Source organism: Oenanthe melanoleuca, chromosome 2 (genome assembly GCF_029582105.1).
Source record: "Oenanthe melanoleuca isolate GR-GAL-2019-014 chromosome 2, OMel1.0, whole genome shotgun sequence".
Lineage (NCBI taxonomy): Eukaryota > Metazoa > Chordata > Aves > Passeriformes > Muscicapidae > Oenanthe > Oenanthe melanoleuca.
The window spans coordinates 74,221,262-74,244,115 of NC_079335.1; positions in this window are offsets into that span (position 1 = coordinate 74,221,262).

Below are 22,854 nucleotides of genomic sequence, written 5' to 3' on the forward strand. Positions count from 1 at the left end.
AATTTCAGTTTTATAAACCTTATTTCCAATGAGAAATTTAAAAATCCATAATAAACATTATTTAGTTGCACTTTGTGAATAAACTTGTCAGTATTTATTGCTCTATTGGCAACCATGTTTGTTAGAATGCAAACAAGAACCCATAACTATGATCTATGCAAATAAGTAATAATGTATTATTTAAACAAATTTGAGATCCCACTTTCATTCAAAGATTTTTTGCATTTGCTTGTCTATATATTTAACGCTCTAAAGAAAACTTGTTTTTCTTATATGTTATTAATGAATTTGTTTTATGTTTTACTCTACAGTAAACACACAATAAATTTCTGTGAAAAGTAGTCTCAGTAGGCATATTAAACATGAGGCTAAAACAGATCATTAATCTTATCTAATTTTGCCAGATATTTAATTCAATCATTAAATGAATTATTTTCTATTTATGCTAGTGTCAATCACATGAAAAGTGAAATTGAATCCAATTTTTATTTGATATGAAGTAGAGTTTTTTCAATTTGCTGAAATCATCTCAAAGACTTGGTTCTCAAGAGATCTGATTACTATATGAAAAACCTCATTTGATTCTCCAAAACAAAGAGCAAAGACACTGAGGAATAGTGAGATATATCCAGCCTTTGAAAGATACACTAAATGCGAAAAATATATTAAATTACTTTTCTAATATATCATTAATCCAACTTTACGACACTTTATAACTATCAAATCACAGAATTAGCCTGTTTCAAAATAATTGCAATTATGCAAATAATTTAAGTGGCCAAAAATAATATAAAAAACAGACAGAAACATCAGAAATGAAACCCGGAATTTCTAAGCTTCTGAGTAGAATCTCTGGCATCATTATGGGGCCTGAATCTTGCTGTGGTGTTCTGCAGTTCAAAGATCCTTAGATTTATCTTGTTTAAAAGCATCAAACTCTTAGTCTGCCTCAAATTTCTTGAACTCATCTTTACTCTTTAATTTGACAAGGCTTTCTATAATACAGAGATGTTTCAACAACTTTTTTTCTTGCACCATTGCTTGAAATGTCACATTTAAGGTACAAGCATTTTACAGCTTCTTACTGTGCAGCAGTCTTGGGTCCAACTGAGTCAAGGCTACTAAATAAATGTGAAATCCAGACTTGTTCTTAATGTGATGACACAAGCAGAAACAAGGATAATAGAAACTGAAGGCTTACAAAAAAGGAATATAAAATTAGGAAAATAAATAAATAAATAAATAAATGCTTGGTCTGGTTCCCAGCTGGAAGTATAAATGTCATGCTGTTTAATTTTTTTTTTTTTAAGACTGGATAATCTGTGGGATTTATGCAAATGCAGTGATATAAATTTTGCTGCAATTATTCCTGTAATAACTGTCAGTATTCAAGATCCAGCCTTGTCAGATGTTTCCAGCTTCTGATTGCTGTCTGAGAAACCCTAGACTTTCGTGCTGTTTTTCAGGGTACTCTGAATTGAAACATGTTTTGCAGAGCCAGCAGGCAGCACTGTTGCTCAGCTAGGCTTTGGAAAACTAGTCTCAAGAAAGATGGCAACTTTGTAAATGAGGACGAGACATTTGAATTTAACCAAAGGCAGCAATAGCATAAACTAGACCAAACCTGTTGGAAAGTGCAAGTGGGAGAAAATGTGAAGACAGATTTGAGTGCCCATGACAGGCAAGATAATTCTTCTGTTTGGCTGGAAGAGATTAGTCCTAGATCTCACCTGGCAACAAGGAAGTGACTGGTGAGGGCAGAAGAGCACTGTGGTAAACTAAACTGAGAAGGTCTTGACATAGCAACAAAGAATGGCAAGAACCTGCATTTAAACAAACTACTTTAAATGCTGCCTTGCTTATTTTTAGTTGATGATGGGATAATTTTATTGAAAATTCTCTTTGTTGATTATGAAATAATACAATAACTGATTGATCAATAATGTGTCACTATACTTTAAAATGTCAGTCACTTCAATGTTGGTATAGCTCTAACCACCTCTTAAGAGGGCTCGTCCACAGACACAACTAAGAGAAGTCCAAGAACAGACTAAAATATTTCTCAGCTGATAGACACTGGTGCTGATTTGTGCTCCTCTTACCTCATCAATCAGGGAAGTCTGAAATTCATCACAGATTTATCTTCTCAGTGACAGGTTACTCTCTTGAAAACCTGCGGCCATTTCTTTGGGTTTCAATCTCTTTTTCTGATAAACAGTATTATTTCTGAAACAACCTGTGCCATAGTCCGTTACAGCAGAAACATGAGTACTCCAGGTAGAATCACACTGAAAATACTTTAGTTTTGTTGGCAGTTTTGTGAACTTGAAATATTTAATGTCTCTACACTATGTTGCATTATCAAATGTGACACAAGGAAAGGTGAACAACCCAGACATCAGTTCCTTCCCAGTTTAGCCAATGTACTTTTGTTCACTAACTTTGTTACCTCCACTTCGAGTCAGATGATTTAAACTTACTGTCCCAAATGAGGAGCTCCTCCAAAGGCTGATTTTTCTACAGATGGAAGAATTTTTGAGCCTCTCATTATTTTGTTTCATATATTTCTGTCTAGTATCACATCAGTAGTGGGTTTTACTGTAAATAACATATTTACTTTGGATACATGTTAAAATCAAAAGATATATAAATACAAAATTTCCTTTTTACATCAATTTCAAAAGCTATACTTAAGGGTACACTAAAATTGCATTATAAAGTTTTACTGAAAGGAAACTTGTTAACTCTTAGCTTTTCGAGGTAAAATTAGATCATGATGTGAATATGGACTTTTCTTTCTGCATACAGTAGGTGTAATCAATGATTATTAATTAAAAAAAAAAAAAATGAAGAAGGAAACTATTATGCTGCCAAGTTGCCCTAAACACTCAGAATTTTTTTCGCAATCTACATTTCAGTAAAAATCTCAAAAGACTAAAATATGCAACACACAGTGTTAGGAAAAGAGACAAGATAGCTGACTGACCCGTCATATACAGAAGATTATATCAAATATTTCCCAGTTATTCTTCTCCATCAATGCACAACTTGACATAAGCTCAATGATGCAGAAAGCATTCATTTACTTTTCTGGTTTTGAAAAGATGCATATCTTTTTTATTTATGTATATATCCCATATATATCTGCTGTGCATTTCAGATTTGTCACCTCTTCTTTTTGTGACTATTCATAGTGGTTTCAAGTGTTATGAACATCTATGGGGTTTTTTTGATTATGTGTTCTTTGTGGATGAATACATTTTGCTCAGAAGCTACAAAACAAACCACTTTCAAAATAATTTCTGTGGGTGCTGTATGGCCTCTTCCATTCAAAGCAAAATTTAAGTCACCAGTCACTAAGAAGTCACTAGGCCAGTTGGCATCCCTAATTTTTCCTGCTATTTTGATTTGTCTGTTAAAAAAAAGTACTGAATTTTACTTGTCCTCTTATAAGTTTAAGTGCTGGATAAGTGCTGGACTGTGCAGCAAGAACTGAGAGTCAATCTCATTTGATTAATGAATAGATATCATGAAATAGTTCAAGCACATTGTTGTAGTTCTAACTCTGTCCAGTCTCTCTCTCTCACTCTTGCCACTTTAAGATGGGGGAGAGGGAATCAAAAGTAGAAAAGTAAGAAAACTAAGTTGAGAATAAGACATTTTATGGAGAAAAAAAGCCTGCAAACATACATACAAAGAAATTAAAATATGAAATTCATTCAGTGCTTCTCATGGACAGGCAAGAATTCAGCCATCCCCAGGAGGCAAGGGCAAATTACTGTTACTTGGGAAGGGAAATATTATCTCTACTAACATCCCCCTGCTCTTATTTTCCCAGCTTTATATTGCTGAACACCGGGTATGAAATATACTTTTGGTCTGTTAAGGTCACCTGTCTTAGCTGCGTCCCTTTCTAACTTCTTGTGCACGTATCTGTGCTTTCTGTAGGAGTCTGTGGCTGATTATGGGCTCATGCAGCTATACAATCAAGTAGACACAGGATGATTTTCTCCTCTGCCTAATTCTTATTTTCAGAAAAAATCCAAACAGCTTTACTTTGTTTGATACCCTTTTTTACCCAAAAAAATTCATCAGTTAAAAAAGTTTCTGGAAGAATCTCAGAGGCTGATAAATTCACACACTCCAGGCTATGTCTGCATAAATGTAGGTGCAAGAGTACTGTGTTCTAGAACTGAGACAAAGTATCACAAACTGCTTCCATTATTACCGTCTGGAATGCAGCCCGGGGAGCATTAGCAGAAGTTAACGAATATGTATTTCTTTTCCTTCTGCCTACATAATAAATTGTTCATAAGTCTACTGGGCAGTCCCTTTAAAGTAGAACAGCGATCAGACAAACAGATTGTTGCTAAATAAAAAGCTTAAAAATATAAGACTTAGAGTCAGTACAGTCTCTTCAAACAGGAGAGAAACTGGCAAGAAAAGCATCTTCCTTCACTGCCTACACCCTATGCTCAGGAGGGAGGAAAGACTACTGCAGTGGAGGTGTTTCTGTCCCTATTTTAACTTACTGCAAGGGAAAACCAGCACAGTAGCTGCTATGTCCTGAACTGACTCCAACATCCAGAAATTGCCACCAGGGGATGTTCCTTCTCTTGCTCATCTTTTGAATATTGAACAGTAAAAAGTGTTAAAATGAACACTGTGTATTTTATTTCAAGATTTGGATCTTGAATACCATTTTTGTCTATTGGCTTTTGGAAAACTGATTTTGAGCACTAGAGTAGTATCCCATGTAGATGAATACAGGCAAAATGAAGCCACTTTTGAGGTTTTTAAAAAGATGCTGAAACTATTCAGGCCACGTAGTTAAAAAGCCATGTTTTTTTCTGCAACATGGAAACAAAGGTTAAAAAAAAAAATCCATAATATCTTTACAAAAAACTAATGATTTTTCACATGTTTAATTTTGTCTACCAAAATTAGTGGGTCAGAACATACAATGCATGATGGTTTCCACCAGGTGTGTGGAATGGTCTTATTGAAGCATTTCAAACCATGCTCTGTTCGCTCACTCACCCTACCCTTTCTCGTCCCCTGTGGCAGGATGGAGAGGAGGACTGGAGGCACAAAAGGTGAAGTTTGCAGGTTAAGATAAGAACAATTTACTGGAAACAGCAATAAGACACTGAGGGTAGCAGCAGCAATGTTGATAAAAGCGATTAGGAGAAAGGCTCCTCATGCGCAGACTGGAAATCCACAAACTGTTGCCACCCTACATGACTGAAGAGACCCTTCCCTCTTCTCCCCTCAGTGTTGTGAGGTTGTGTAGCACAGACCCTTCTGGCTACTTCAAATATTCACCCTGCCTTGGCTGGAACCAGGACAAGATGTTGTCCTGAACATTGTAAATCCAGATTCTTCTTGAAGACTTGCATTCTAGATGCTTCAAATGTCTAGCCCATCTATTTCTGTGTTCTTGTTTCCTAGGGGATTAAAAATAAAATTTAAAAAAAGTCAAAAAGGTGACTCTAGAAGAAAAAAAAATTGAAACAAAAAATGTATTTGCAAATTACTTTATCATCAAAGGTTTATTATTGATTTTGTTTTTAAAGGCAAGAATAATTTCTGGTAATACCTGGAAACCAAATAGACATGACAGTAAAACATACACAAAAACAATAATTTTATAAAGCAGCCCATGGTTTGTTTTTTTTTTCTTTTCAATTTTGTTCTTTTATTGAAATGTTGTTCTTTTGTTTTCCTATACATTTTTCACTAAAAGCATACTTCCCTGGCTCCCTGAAGTATCTGGAAAAGATAATAAAATGCATCATCTGAAACAAACCTGTCACTTCTAGTCGAAAATCTATTATCAGTTTCTATAACACTTTTTGTTGTTAAAAAAAATATATATATTCTTTCTATATCTCCCACATACACCTTTTGTCAGCTATTCACAATAAATTTTTTATTTAGCACATTGTTGTCTAAAAAGAACAAATGCAAAAATCTCAATATACACAACTATGATACTTTGACTATTTATCTTACAGAAAAGCAGAACAAAATGAGAACTCCTCTTTGCCAATTAACTTCTCACATTTCCACTACAGCTATATCTTGCCTGATTATTCAAGAGTAATAAAATATTTCTTATACCTCCCTGACTAATTTATTTCTGAGTTCATGATCTGTTTCCAAGATGATAGTAAGAATGTTTTCTTCTGTGGTTTGTTTTGTCGGTTGTGTTTTGTTTTTTTGGTTTTTTTTTTTGTTTGTTTGTTTGTTGTTTTTTTTGTTTTTTTTTGTTTTTTTGTTTTTTTTTTTTTTTTTTTTTTGTTTTTTTGGTTTTTTGGTTTTTTTTGTTTTGGTTTGTTTTTTTTTTGACTCTTGTGAATTTTAGGAAAGTTTTCTGCTTAAGCAGGTAGACAATGAGCTATGTCTGTATAATACTCATAGGGATATAATATAGTTTTCTTCTGTAAGGTTCCTGGAGAATAAAAAGTTCTGTTTGCAACAAACCAAAAAAACAACACAGATTTTGCCCACAGCTTTCCTAACTATGCACTTGAATATCAAATTATTATGGTGTGTCCTCAAACTATAAGTTAGCAGTAGCAAGTTCTTAATGTATACTGTCATATATTGATAAGTGCTTTTAATTGTCTCCTAGTGAATCTGTGATTGTGTTTCCCCATTTGTGAAAATTCTCAATAATGACAGGTATTTATCACTTCTCGTAAAATGGTTGGTATGTTCTTTAGAAATTAGAAAATTCTTCAAATGTTATAAATACCTATGTTGTACATCAGACCACCTTGGCCTATTTTTCCTGATAGAACTTTTTTTACTTGGTATTCTTAAGGAGTAATCTGATGTTTAAGTGTATACAGTGAAGAGCTCCACATAGAAGTTATATGCTTTTTCTCTTTCAGAGTCTGGTTTTGTTCTCAACTAGTTAGACTAGAAACCTTGCAATATGGAGATGGATTAAAGAGAGGAAGCTTTCCAGTGCTCTGGAGGCTGTATTATTATTTTTTTGGGAAAATTGAAGCCATGCTGCTCTGCACACTCTAATTTTAGCAAAATTCAAGCTACTTCGAAAAAGGTAAAGAGAAAAAGGTAGCTGGTGCTCATGGTGGTTGGCTTTCACAAAGCCATTTTCATGACTATTTTGTAATTGTTGTTAGTAATGCAACAAATTAATTAGTGACAAAATGTAGTTCTCAATTTCACAAAGAGAATTTCATCTCCTCCAATTATTTTGACAGTTTTTTGAGCTTTTTGGGCTTTCATAAGCCAAGAATAGAATTTTAGGACAGAGGTTGAAATCAGAAAATTAGAGCTCAATTGACTGTTTCAGAAAAATTTGAGCTGATCTGAATAAACCACAATGAATTCAGCTGAACAAAACGGAGATGTCATTAATTTAAGTGTTCTGATTTACCCTCCTGCAATATTCCAGCTCTCACCTACACACTTGCACCAGAAGCTGCAGGATGGGTGGCATGGCTGTTTTCTCAGCTGCCACAGCTCACAGCTATGCATCTTAAGGTAATATGGAGCAAGTGTCAGTGCAGGCTGATATTCTGGACTGTCATTTGTGTCTGCTGCAGGTGGATGTTTTAACTCTTTGGCTACCATGCACAGTAGTCAGTTGGAGAGGGTGGGCAGGTAGGGAAATATACTGCTTAAAAAGCCTTTGCAGAGTTGATTGAGGGTGTGACTGAACGCCTTTCAATGCAAAACAGGTTGACGTTTGTGTTATCACGTTACAAGTGCACCCAAGAAAGCTTTATCATACTAAAAGCAGCCTGTTTATCTAGGGGGGAAAACAGCCCAGGGAAGTCAACACAGGCAGGATACTGGTGATGTCTCTGCTGAGCAGGCAGAAGGTCTCCATATGTAGTTCCCTCTCCATTCAGAGCAGAAAATTGAAGATAATGCAACTGAGATGTTTATTTACTTGTAAAATATATTGTAATCCCATTGACTAAAATTAGAGGTAATCAATAAATATTCAAAGGTAATTATGTTAGTTATTAAGTAAATTTAAAGTAAACTAAGTGTCAAAAATTAGATATATTTCATAGATTCATACCTCTTTCATTCTTAATCCTGTCTCTATAGGACATACAGTATGAAAATAGCAAAGCCTATGTAACTAATGACTTTAACTGTTTTAATAGCTATTTATTCCATTTCAATCTGACACTTTGAAGAGTGCAACAAGAGAAATAGTCACAATTTGTCAGAAAATAGCATAGAAAATATCTGTAGTGTAGAGGCAAAAAACATTAACCTTAACAAGGTATTTGGGAGATAACCTTGTAAAATTATGCTGATGTAAAATTTAATTTAAAAATAAATTTAAAATAGCTTATATTCAGGATGTAGATCTGTCAGTCAAAGGAGAAGGGTCCAGCCCCATGCATTCACAAATTCTCCATTGTTGTGAAAGGTTACTGGAACCAATATCACATTCACCTTCTGTCATGATATGTCTTGCTTTGGGCCAATGGTGTTACAGAATATTGTCTATTAAATCCTTTTTAAATGAAGGTATGAAGGAACTGTCAGGAAATGGTTGCTGCCTTCTTGGCATCCTTGAATTGTGATGGGAATAGAATTCCTATGTGATAAGAATAATTCCTAATAAACAAGAATGCAAACTTATCTCCATTAGCCAGGACCTTTTAACTTCATTCATCCTTGAGAAGTCCATCAGAGCAATTACTAATCAGCAAAGATTGATATACACACGAGTCCTATGCTGTTTGCTAAACATGTTAAATATGTAACAAATGCCACTGATTCCACGTTTCTGGAAACACATCTTCTTATATGAATTCATGCATCCCTCATGCTTTGACAGTGTTTTGAGAGGCTTCTGCCAAAAAAAATATCATGTTTCAAAGGTTCATAACTGAAAACAATGCATTAAAATTTGTATAAGAAAAAAATAATGTATATTCATGCTTCAATTGAAAGCAGTTTCCCAAAGCACATGCATGTAAATATATGTATATATATTGTATGTATATAAGTATTTATATTGTATATAAAACATAGTTGGCCTCTTGACAGATGGTAAGTATAGTAACAATATATTAACTTAATGTTACTGCATTCTTAGGCTTATTTCTCATTCTGAATCATGTCAGTACAGCCTGCAAATGAAGAATAGGCTTTGGCCTTTTTAAAAGGTTTTTCTGTGTCTGTGGAAGCTGTAGATGTGCAGTTCAGCAGCAGCTACTGGGAAAAATGTTGTTATGCTTTGCTTTTACTTTCTAGCCTGAGGAGTACAGAAGCCTCTCAGAGTGGTCAACAGAAAGGCTTTCAAGTTAATTGAAAAGTATAATCAATCTGCTTGGTATTTCTGTCACAGAGCAAAGAGTAGAATTGCATTTAACCTAGCCTCTGTAGTGTTTATGCATGGTGTGTTCTAAGTGTCATGTCAAGCCCTAGATGAAAAGTAAACTGAAAGGTAAATGAAAAGGAATTCCTTAGAAAGAGTGCAAAAAGATCCTGATTAAAAACATTATCTGCAGGACCTTGACAATGCAGTGCTGGGATGAAGTCTTTTAGGGCTCCAGTTAGGCAAATTCAAAAGTGTTCAGTTGACCTCGATGAAATTGTTGCCATCCTCAGACACTTTTCTAGGCTGCTAGCTAACAGACTCCAATAAAGTCACTTAGCATTCAGAAATCTTACTGATCTCAGTGGTCTGAAAAAGTCACCTATCATTAGCATTTTGGGGCAACTTGGGACTGCTGATATATGATTTTTGAGCTACTTTTCACGTGCAGATATTTTGAATAATGAGCAAGTCATCTGATCTGTGAAATTGTTAAGGTACAGTGTACCACTGTCTAAATTTGTCTTATGAACAAATATGCTTTCAGGTCTCTTTGAAGATTGCATTCTGCAGCTATATAACAAAGAATACTTTGGTAAAAAATACCAATTAGCAAAGCCTCTTTTCTCTTTTTTGCCTTTTCAAATATTGAGTATCATACTAAATATTCTAATTTGAAATTTTTATTTTACAGCCTTCAAATTTTAAGGTTATTCTACTTTTCTTCCACTAAAGCATGCTCTGAAGACTTTAATTTTACTAGACTATAACTTATTTTTCTGAACTGTAATCAATACTATTGCTTTAGCAGTATATGCATTTACTTTTAATTCCTGTGTGCCTCCTTTAGAAACAGGAATTGGGCTTTTTATGGAGACACACAAAGTTCACCTCAGTAAACTCACCTGTGTGTCTTAGCCCACTAAATCAAATGCTATAAATTGACAAATGAAATGGTCTAGTTGACAGCAGTGATTTACTGTTTTACACATTCTTTTAATGAGAGACATGAAATCTAATAATTCAGCCATTTCCTTTATTGTTATTAGCAAATGTATTTATTTCACTCATAAAATTTTAAATACTCAGCACATTATTTGCCTTATCTCTCCCATTCTGTTGCAGTGAATGTGAATCCAAAGTGAAAAATAGTTTTAGTATAAGTAAATCTATGACAAAGCATGAAAAACTTGAAATACTGCACAGCATTTCTGGACACTGTTAAATAAAATTTTAAAGATTTTTTGCATTTGCCAACACACAGAAGTATTGGAGAAAAAAGTACTTAAATTACAAATAGAATATAATGATTACAGATGCAAATATATTGTCATAAAATTATGCACATAGGTTGTAGATATATGACAATAGGAACATGCATGTACAAAGTTGAATGAAAAAAAGAGACTCATATATCTGTCCTTAAATAGTTTTAAACTCTTGAAAACTGACACAGAAAGCATAAATGGCTAAAAAGCATTTTCTACTTTCTCTCAAAACATGGTGGGTGACATCTACTATCCATATTTTATTTGAACTTGACAGCTGCAATAAAAAGTCTGGATCACTGCTGTTGTCTTTCTCAGGGGAAAAAAGATTGTGTTCTGGCTGGCTTATACACTATACTCAAGGCAACAAGCAATGGGCTATGACACAGATCGATAGAGAACATTTTCTTGCACTCACCATTGTCCTACTGTGTGGAAAGCTTTATGCAACACAAAGATATTTATAAAAAAATAGGTTTTGAAATACTGCTTATGTCTATCTTTATTAAAAATAAGATACTCTTATTTTTAATAAAACAAAATTATTTTTAAATAAAAGTGAAATCAAGTATAGAGGTGATATTTCTTCTTTGTTTGGGTACTCATGACTCAGAGCAGTTGGAAATGCACTGCCTTGCTTTCATCAAATTGAGAAGTTGTTAGATCAAAGTAAAACATATATAATCTCCTTACCAGAAGTTTTACACTTTCCCCATTATCAAGTAGGTTTTATAGATTTTGCTAGCAATGTGGTCTTCTTAGAACAACTTCAGAGTCTGTGAGGAAGAAATTTGAAAAAACAAAGTCTTATAGACTTTTGTAGGGATTCTTTCATGTGCACAAACAGTAGTAAACCAAAGGGAAGAAGAAAACCTGTAGTGCAACCATTTAGATCTACATGACTGCAAGCTTGTACAATAAAGCAAGCAAAAATCTTGTACTGAGCTAAACGACAAACTGTGTTAATGTCACTGGGTCCACATAGTGAACATGATGTGTGGAATTCATAAAGCTCTCCATGGGACCTCTTTTCAAAACATTATTGGCAATCTCCAAATAAAGAATACTTCTGTCAGACAAACAGGAATTATATCCACAGCTGTGCAATATTGTATGCATAAAAGACTTTATAGATGCAGTCTTATATATTGATGGTAGCTAGTTAATCCCTGGCATATTGCTCTTTAATGCAATCTAAACTAGGTTTAAATGTTTGTTGCAGTGCCTAAATGAATGCATCTTAAATGCACTTGTAAGGTTGAATTTACTAAAAATTTTATATGAGCATCACCATTCTTTGCACCTTTATGGCATTTGAGTTTGCAGTAGTAAATAACATGACAGGCAAGGCCAGTGTCAGAACAGCTAGGGAAACTGCCACAGCCAAGTGAAGGAAAAACAATAAGACAATGAATATGCAATGATTTAAAGTCTGTAGTCACCCATGTTTTCCTAGGAGAACCTGAGATATTTTGGATGATTTTCCTGTGCAACTGAGTTCATATTATTTGCATTTTCATAATGAAATTTGAAATGACAAATGAATATAAAAGTAACAGTGGCATTTAATTTAAAATGTGCAAAAGAATAACTGGAAAGGCAATTTTATGTGCTTGTCTCCAATATGATAGAAAATTTGCTCTGTCAAAACTAGGATTATGAGAAAAAAAGTGACATTTTCTAAATTATTTGATATAGCAGTGAAAGATAAAAAACCAGTCAAATTCTGACAAGGAAAAAATTCTGATGAAGGAAAAGCTGATGTCTTAAAATCTATGTGTTTTCCATATATAAGTTACTGATAAGGTAGTCAAGAATTTAATAATTTTAATCATTTTAACAATGAAATCAAGAATTGTCAAATTCATGAGGAAGAACGAGTTCCCCTAGTGTATATGTGCATGTGTGTGCATATGTATTATTCTCCTGATGCCTTTTTCAACCTAGAAATGAAACAACACACACTTTCAAGGTAATATTAATACTAATATAGGAGATAATATAAAAGTGGATTTTTATTTAAGGCCTCAGGGACAGTTATGGAAAGATGTCCAAAAAATCTCACCTCCCCCATCATAGGGGTGCATACAGTTTTTTAAGTTTGGTAAATCAGCATGAATGACAAAAAAGCAGCAATTAGGAACACAAGTGGTGATGCAATTCCTTCCCTCTCAGGTTAAGCATTTTCTAAATCTTCCTCCCCTCGGATGGGACTGTACTTTGTTGATGAAAACATATATGAAGAGCTGTTTTGCAACCCTGATAGCCATGGAAAGCCATAAGAGAAGGGCCCTTGGAATATGTTTTGGCTTTCTGCCTAGGGAAAGGACATGGAAAAGTACTGGGAAAACTATCTGGAATAAATTAATGGACTACAGGACTGCAAATATATGTGCAAAGAATACAGAGAATACATTAAAAAAGACAAAAGTCAAAACAGCATCATCTCTGCTATCAATTAAGTTTTTGAGTAGGGAACAAGCCAAGTTCTGTTTATTCCAGTGTTCATGAACCCAGTTGCTTTGGAAATATTTTTGGGCTTTTTAAAGTCTGAATTGTGTCTTCAACACTAAATCAATTTGGTTGAGATGTGTATAGATATTGTGTACAGGATTTGAAATCTAGAGCCTGGTATAAGAAAGAGTAAATAAGGTTAACTTCTTTGGTAGGGATTGAATAGTCTCAGTCAAGAGAAATTTGGGAGGTAGTCTATCAACAGAGGTGAATTTTCACTCAGAATCTCGCACTTGTCTGAGAGCCAAGGCTGCCACTCCCCCTGGGGGTCTGTACCATCTATCCTGGTGGCTGAAGACCACCCAGAGGGAGCTGCTGAAGGGAGAGGCTGCAGGGCAGACCTCAGACCCAAGGAAGGGCCAAGGCATTTCTCTTGTGACTGGGACAGGCAGCAGATCTGCCTCCAAAAAGTGTTCCCAGTGAGGTGTCTTCTGTCACAAGTGGCTGGGCAGCAGGAGGCAGAGAGAAGACTGTGCAGGACCAAAGAAGCTGAGAAGGAGATGGATAGCTGGTTCCAAGTGCAGTCTGCACTGGACCCACAGCCCATGGCCAAGCAGCCAAAACCTCTTCCATCCAACTTAGATAATAGAGTAATAGAGTAATAGAGTAGAATTGTGGCTTATAATGGCAAGGAGCTGTAAGAGGGCAGAATCTCTTCACCACTCTGCAGATTAAAAATGAAATACCTGCCACTGGAATTGAATAAGGCAGCACAATCTTCTCCCCATATAACAAATAAGGAAACATGACAGCTAGTAGTAGCAGGCAACTCTCTTCTGAAAGGTACCGAGGCACTTAATTGCTGAGCTGATTTCTGGTTTGATTTCAGCAATTTCTGGAGAGGTGCTCTTTTTACCAGGAGGTTGTATCAGGGCTATCACCATGAGACTACCAAGCCCACTACAGTCCACTATTAGCCACTGCTGTTGTTTTTTATTTTACGCTTCTCTTCAAGATACTTTTGTATTGTAATGTACTTTTTCCAAATGTAAGATTATTATCCTTTGCTAGTTAAGAGTGTTCCCTAACACCTGAAGTGTCAGAATTCATCTGACAAAAAAAAATACAATTCAGCAGACAATGTAGGTTATGAAGCTTTGAGCATTTAGGAGGAACAGGTACAAAAGGCTGCAGATCCTATTCTTTCACAAGTCAAATGACCTTATATTACAATGCAGTATCAGCTGTCTTCACTCCTGAGCTGAAGACAAAGAATATTTATCTCAGCCATGCTGCATTTGCACTCTGTATTGTATTTAACCTACTTAGGTTTGATTGACATTGGAGAAAAACATTGGAGAAAACCCTGCACTTAGTTTAAATTTGCTGCTGGCCGTGCCAGGTCAACTACAGATGGTTCCAGAGACTTTCCACCTGAAAAAGTCACAAGTCAAAACTGGAGTTTAAACTATTACCCTAAAAAAGTTGATGCACATCTTTGATGTTGGGAAGGAAGTGATGGATGTTGATTTGTGGCAATGGGCAAGACAGCTTATTCTTTGAACAGCAATGGAAAAGTTAAGCACAATTAAAAAGGGATTAAACTATGTTTACAAATATTTATTTAGTAACAGATTTATCAGTAATAATGTATAGAATCATAGAGTGACTTGGATTGGAAAGAACTCTAAATATCATTGTCTTCCAACCCCTGTGTCATGGGACACATTCAACTAGGCCAGGTTACACAAAGTCCCATCTGACCTGGTCTGGAACCCTTGAACTTTTCCAGGAATGGGGTATACACAACTTCTCCCAACAACCTGTCCTAGTGTCTCTGAATCCTTACAGAGATGGATTATACTTAAACTGAATCAATCAGTTGAAAACTATTGCCCCTCATCCTTTCATTGCACTCCCTGGTAAAAGATCCCTCCCCACCTTTTCTATAAGCACCTTTTAAGTACTGAGAGAATGCAATAGGGGTCTGGCCTCCTCTTGGCCAGGCTGAACTGCCCTACACTCTTCGCCTTTCCTCAAAGACATAATCCAGCCTTTGTTCATGTTCATGGCCCTCCTCTGGACCTACTCAAGCAGATCCATGTCCTTTTTATGCTGAGGTCCCCACAGCTGGATGCAGCACTCCAAGTGATGTTTCAGAAGAACACAGTAGAGAGGGAGAGTCGCCTCCCTTGACCTGAAGGCCATGCTTCATGATCTTCATCAAGTCTTAAACAAAGAACAATCCAAACTTCTCATGTTTTCTGATATTCTATCTTGAAAGTAATTTTTGTCATTATATTTTTATAATATTCTGATGCTGATTTCTAATGTTTTCTGCCTTTGTAGCCTAATCTGAAAAATGAAAAATTCATTAAGGGCAGAGAAACTTTGTAAAACGTTAATCAAGAAAACTCCAATTAACAGCATAAATCAAGTGAAGCACTGAAAAGTTTGAATTTCATTTCTGTTCTTTAAAATGTATATATACTCCCATTTAGGTGTGCTCTGTGACTTAAGCAGCAGTTTATGGAAGAAATTTTTTGTAATGTTTTGCCTCTCTGGAACAGCATTCCCTTGTTATGGAGAAAAACATTTAATCTTCAATATATTACTTTTTGTCTTTTTTCTTCATAAAAATGTGCTCGTGATACTGTATATTAAAAACAGCATTTTTTTTTTACAACATATGAAGGACAGCTATGTCAATCTTCAGTATTATTTTCTACAATAACTTTATGTTGAGCAGCTTCTTGTATCAAACAACCTACAAAGTATGGGCAACAGAAGTTGACAGATTCATGTCATAATTCTAAATCAAGATACAAGGAAATGGCACAGTGCACAGTTAAGAAATTTATATTGAAGAAAAAGCCAAAAACAAACCAAACCATAACATAATGCAAAATATTTCAGTAGAGAAAAAAAAATTATTTTCAATTTTCAGGCAGGCAGTGGTTGATGCAATTGCAATATGTCTATTGATATATGACATATATATGACTGATATCCATGTCAGAAGAGTAGTTCTTATAATAGAGTCACATATTATGCTTTCTTTTAAGAACTAAAAAATAACAAAGCAAAGAAAGAACAAATTTCTTATGAGATGTGGAATACAGACTTCTGCATTCATTCTAGTATGAAAGTTGTAGCTTTCTAGATTTTTCAAAGTGACTCTAAGACAATAAGGATTCAAACCAATCCTAAAGGTCTCTTAAAATGCTGACCTTCATTTCTTCTCATTGGTGCAAAGTCAAAGACATTAGTTTTTCTATACACGTGGGTTCCACCAATATTTCACTGAAACACTTTTTGTTTAAAATAATCAATAACCTTTCTCTGAAATCAATTGTCATTAATACATCCTTTCTTTTTTAATATGCTAATGTGCAGTCATTTATTTCGATATTTAAAATGTTGTGTGGATAAAGAAGATTATTAATCCTCAGTAATGTAATTAAATTCTGTATGAAAATATAATGCCCTATTAGCAACATCACAAGGAAACAAATATCTCAAATATATCTTCTGTTTTTTTTTTCTTTTAGCTTCAAAAAGTGGTAATAGGGTAAAAGATGCACTAGAATCTAAGGTCATGATTCTGCAAACTCTTCAGATATAGAGTAAATCATTGAGGTACATGGCAAAAATTATATTGTGTTTTCATTTTTAATGAATCACAATTGTTTTGATGATCAAATCCTGAGAGTTTTAACTAATGAGATCCCATGTCTTATAAATGTTACAATTAAGAAATTAAAGAATAAATGCATGAATAAATAAATAAGCTGCCTAAAAACCCTAGTGTTTCTATACAAGCAAAACACTGTCACTCCAGATATCTAGGAAAAAAAATACTCTCGTCATATAAATTGTGGAACTCTAATGCAAATTTTGTCAGGCTACTCTGTATGCAAAATGACTACAGAATATGCAGCACAATTTCCCAATGTAGATACGATATCTGCAATGCAGATCAGAGGAAGGAAATTCTGCCTACGTTTACTATATATATATATATGTGTTGATGCATGTTTATGCATTACTTACATGCCTCCTTGCAAAGAGAGCATCTTCCACATAAATAGAGTATTTTTTATTTTATCTACACCTCTAAAAATGAAAAGGGTGATTACTTTGGCACATGCCCACTGCTATAATCTCTGCTAATAGTTTCTTTTCTTAGGTATTAAAGGAATGAAAAGTAGAAGCATGTATTCTTCAAAAAAACTTACAGGGTGAGGAGAGGCATCGTCTTTCACAGCTTCCCTTCTTCACCAGCTATTTTGGTGATGTTTAATGCTCCCTCTCTCTGTCTATCTATCCATTTAACTATCTGCTCTCATACATTCAAGAACAGTATATTTAAAATTATTATTCCCTTGACTTACCACAAGGTTTCAGAGCTAAGGTGCCAGGCAATTATTTAAGTTTCTTGATGTGTTGGTTTCACGCGCAAGGGGTGGATTCGCCTCAGGGAAGGCACCGTGCCAGGGAATAGGAGGGCTGTCCCCTCTCTGAGGTCTTCCCCTGTGAGCTGCTGGAACCAATCAGAGACCTGATTTGGTGATGGACAGCTCAGGAAACAATTGAAAGTTATTTCGCTTTCACAAATCACACTGGATTAAGTTAACTAGCTCTCTTTCAGCTTCCGGCTTCCGGGAGGAGCGGTGGCTCTGGCCCAGCACCCTGGCCCGGCACCAGCTCTGCGGGGAGCCCCTGGCCTGGCCCCGGCTTGGCTCAGCAGGGCCTTGGTTTGGCAGCATGGCCCCCTGACCACACGGTCCCGGGCCCCGGCCCCCGGCCTGCCGCCACCCCTTGACCGCACGGCTCCGAGTGGCCCCAGCTCAGCAGGGCTCGGCCCTGTGGGGCTCGGCTCACCTTGGCTTGGCTCGACTCTCCACGTGGCGTGGCTGAGCAGGGGGGATCGGGGAGCCACCAAAGGCTCTCCCTTCCCCCTTCCCCATTCTGAGAGAAGAGGTCTCCAGCTCCCTACATGGCTTCTTCACGATCTGGATACAATTTTAATTCTTTTCATGCCTGGATAAGATTCTTGATCTCCCGAGCTCCCCTGAATGAGAAGAAATAAAGCAAGGAGTCTACAAAAGTCAGCAGAATGAAGATAAAGTTCCTGATGGGAAGAGATTGAAAAGATGCAACTGATGAGTAGCTGAAAACTTTCTTGTGGGCTAAGGGGACAGTGACTTTGCTAAAATTCCTTTAAACTGTGAAATATACTTGGGGAGGTTTGGATGCTTGAGAAGAAGACTTTTTGCCTTGGGGAAATGGAGCTCTCTCTGTTCTGGGACTGGAATATGAACAGAGACATTTGATAGAGAAGGACATGAAGAGAATTTTATTTTTCAGCAACCTGCCTTTAAAAGTGGTACCTCAGGTGTGTAACATAACCCATAGCACAGCTCTGGAAGGACTGTGAAAATGAGAGGAGAATCATAATCTGCAATATTTTCCCAGGCAGATGCAGACTGTGAAGGTGAAGACACCCCCTAAGCCTAAATTAAAAAAAGGAGCTTTTCTCTCTTAAGTGAACTGAAATGATTATTTGGGTGGATAACTGACTGAAGTGTTCTCTGTATGTTGTTGGTAAGAAATGTGGAATGAAGGAGGGAGAGAACAATCTAGGAATCTTATTCTGAATTCTTTCTGTGTTATTAATAAATGTCTTCTTGTACCTTTTTAAGTTTTGAGCCTGCCTTGTCTCCACTCCTAAATCCTATCTCTAAAAACAAAAATATATATTAAAATAGGCAAAACCCAAGTCACACCATGACACTTGAGTATAACCAAACAAAATTAATGGCATCAAGAAGTAGATTAAGTTTCAGGATGAGTCAAAGTCTAAGCCTGGTTTTGGTTCAATTTCAATGGTTTTCATTATAATGGTGACCTGAAACCCACCCTCCCAAAACCCTAAAGTAAAACCCAACAAAAAAATGAACCCATTTCATAATCTTATCTTTTTTCCCCTCTAGATTTTCTGTTCTCTTATGAAAAATTAAGAAATGCATGTTTTTTTCTGAGAAGTTAGAACCACTCAGAAAAGTGAAAAAACAAGAAAGTCAGCAATCTTTCAAGGCTGCTGCATCAAGCTGCATTTTTTCGTCCTCAAATTGGAGATTGAATACAGTGGCATCCTGAGGATGCCTCCTCTCAGAGGAAAAGGAGTCCAAGTATCTTAATTTCTGTATTTTGTCTCTGGGTAAAGTAGGAGATCCCAGAGATTTTATTTTTGCTGAGTTTGGAGCTCTGGAAATCAGAAAAAAACTATTTCTCATAGATGCCACTCTCCAGATATCATGCATCACTGTTGTAACTCCTGATTTCATTTAAAAATCTGCCCCAGACAAATCCCTCTGTGCTGTCTATGGCACAGAGACTGTCTGTCAGCAGCCCCTGTTATATCACGTGCTTGAAAACTTTCTCACCCTTATATTTAAAGGCACTTAAACAATGAACTTTGTATTAGCACTTTCTCATGTTACAGCTTTCTCATCCACTGGTGCTATTATAATGACATGGCTAAGTAAAGGGAGCTGTTGCAAGAAAAGCAGAGATTATTAAATTCAAATTTTTATTTGGTTGGGTTCTAATAATTTCTCCACTTCCCCTATTTCCTGTCGTATCCTTAAAGCTCTTTTGTTCCTCCCCTCCATTTCTCATTTAACAGAAAAATACTGGATTCAAAGCTTCAAGTTTATTGATTAGGTAGCTGTTTACTTCATTCTGGAGGAAATACAGGCCAGATTTACATTTGCTTTTTCTTTACGAATATATGTCTACTCACTCAGCAATTTTTACTAGGTTAATAGTAATAGAATGCCCTTGACAATGCTGCCCTCAGGAAGATTTAACTGAAATGACCAACAGATGCTAAAGTTATTAGGAGATATTTACAAATATACAGATGGAGAGACAATTTGGCTGCATGCATCTCCAAGAAACTAGGCAGAAAACGCTGCATTAAAACAGTTTGATACTACAGATGGTTTACAAAGTCTTTCTCCAAACACTATTCATGGGGTTCTCTGGTGAAAACCTTACTGAAAATAGTAGATGAGAGCAACAATGAAGTGTAAAATTTATATACCCATACTGATCTATAAATTCCTATCCCAAATTTAGAAGTGTGCCTAGGCCACTTATTTCTGAGAGCACTAAAACTCCCTGGGAAGAGATAAAAGGATCAAAATATCTTCCACATTTGTTGAAAAATTTGTTTTATACTCATCTAGCTATGCTAATTTATACTGAGTTTTTAATGAAGGGTAACTGACCAAAGCTTTCATCAGATTAAAGAAAATATTAAGTGTATGAAAGGAAATAAAGCACATGGTGGAAATTACGTCATTTTGAAAATTTATGTACAATGGGTTGGTGAGATCAGCAGCTGAAAATTCTGATTGGTGTATCTATACTAGGAAATTAAACAATCCCAGGCACTGTTTCCAAGTAAAGAAAATCTGTTGTTTCTATGTTTTGAAGTTGCCAAAATGGTCCATGGCATTAGTGTGGGCCATTGGGATTTGTATCCTTGCAAAAAATTCCTGATTGTAGTTGTGGAGTCAGCACAGGCTAAAGTAATTGAGAAAAGGCTTTTTTAGTAGGGCCTCCTGCAATAGGACAAGGTTTTAAACTGGAAAAGGGCTGATTTAGATGAGGCAAAAATAAGAATTCTTTTGTACAATGAGGATGGTAAAACACTGGAACAGGTGTCCCAGAGAGGTGGCAGATGCCCTGTCTATGGAAACACTCAAAATCAGGTTGGAGGGCTCTGAAGAACCTCATCTGGCTGAATATATCCCTGCACACTGCAGAGGGGTTGGACTAGATGACTTTTTAAGGTCACTCCCAACCTAAACTGTTCTGTGAGTGTGTGTCTCTTTAAAATAACTGTCAAAACAGAAATTAAGTATTCTTTCAAAGAATTAAAAAAATGCAAACTGATTGTTACTGGATATGCATTGCATATCCATTATATGTCTAGATATGCATTACAACACTTCCTCAGTGGATTAAAATAAAACAGTCTGGAAATATATGATGACTGAAGGATCCCAACACTGGAAAAGTTGTTGGAAGAAGAAACCATTATGGGGGTCTCTGTTTGAGAAAATTGTGTAAAATGAAAGTGGCAATACTTATGAAATTAAAATAGCAGTAGCTTTGGGAAATTATTACTGACCTTTGGATGAGCCAATATTACCTCTGCCAATCTCTTCTAGTGGAAATCTCTGGAGTGAAGGATGTTTGCTTTAACTATATTTTTTATCCTCTTAAGAGAGTGATATGATGATTTAAGAAAGGACGGAGGAGTGCAATATAAAGATGATGGCTAGTATTACATCTTCACAGAAATCATTTATTTCTCTTAGAAATACATGCCAAAAAAATAAAAAATCAAAATAACCCCCCAAAAAACCCCAAATCAACAAACAAAAAATCTCCCCATGTCATTAGCAACATGTTTGCAGCCACTTTGTCTAAAAAAAATAGTATAGACATGGGTCATTTTGTTCTGTAGCTGTGTATGGGTCAGTGTACTGTTTTGACCTCTCTGACTCTATGGGCTCATGAGATAATTGAGTGAGGAGCAGTCTTTTACTCATTGTCATTTTTTTCCAGTTCAGAATGGCAGAAAAAAATTACTTTGAACAAACAGTAATAGGCAGCCATTAGGCTTTCTTGAGTCATCATATGTCTCTTTTCATTCAAAATAGCTCAAATCTGACTACTTTCAGTGATACTGTAAATGTACTACATATAAGAATTAAAAATTAGGGAGGGTGAGTATGTATATTTATAAGGTTTTTAAAGATTTAGAGTTGTAATCATGCCTATTTCAGAAACAAATTTTTGGTATAACAATATGACAATAGTCATATTTACCAATGGTTCACATATTATATATACTGGGGCTTTTTCCTAGATTTTGATAAATTTTGCTACAGTATTCCCTTTTAATAAATGAAGAATTACCTTCCTAATGCAGAAAATCACATAGACCTAGCTATCATACTTAAAACAGAAATGATATACTGGCCCTCCATAATAGAACAGATTTATATGTGAAATGCTGAAGTGAATCAGTAACATGATACTGAATTAAAAAAAAAAAAAAATCAAAACAAAAAAACCAACAAACTGACAAAATCAAAGCAAAATCAAACCCAAAAATACCTAACAGAATGAAGGGCTTTGAGTCAATAACTCCTAGTCTTTACTTAAAGGTAGAATGAAGTTGCTTTGGCTTTGACATTGAATATTCTACAGTTTCTAACTATGAGTCAAAGAAATAAAAAATGCTGCAAAAAAGATGTCACTGTTTTCCAATGACAGATCAGTATAACAAATTTTAAGTTGAGGATATAAAGTTCAAGAAATTTAAAAATGTTAATCATTTGCATTTGCCATCCATATTGTTAAGGAAAAGTAACTTCCAAATTAATGAAAAAATGTGTTTGTCTACTAGATTTACCCTATTACGTCTGAACCCAGTACCTAATCACAGTAGAAGAAAAAAAAGGGCAAAAGTCTAAAAAATATTATCCCTCTCTACAAGCTGTATGAAAACTGGCACCTGAAAATGACACCACTGTGTGGGAACTGCTGAATTTTGAGGTCATTTGTAATCCTCATTCATTTAGCTGCTAGTATGTAGTCAGCCAGGTTATATTTACCAGCCAGGTAATTGGAAAGTAGCTTTACATTAAGGACATGGCACCTACTTGACCAGATGCAAAGAAAAGACTGAGAATAGGAAAAGAGCTGGGGAGTGGCACTGAAATT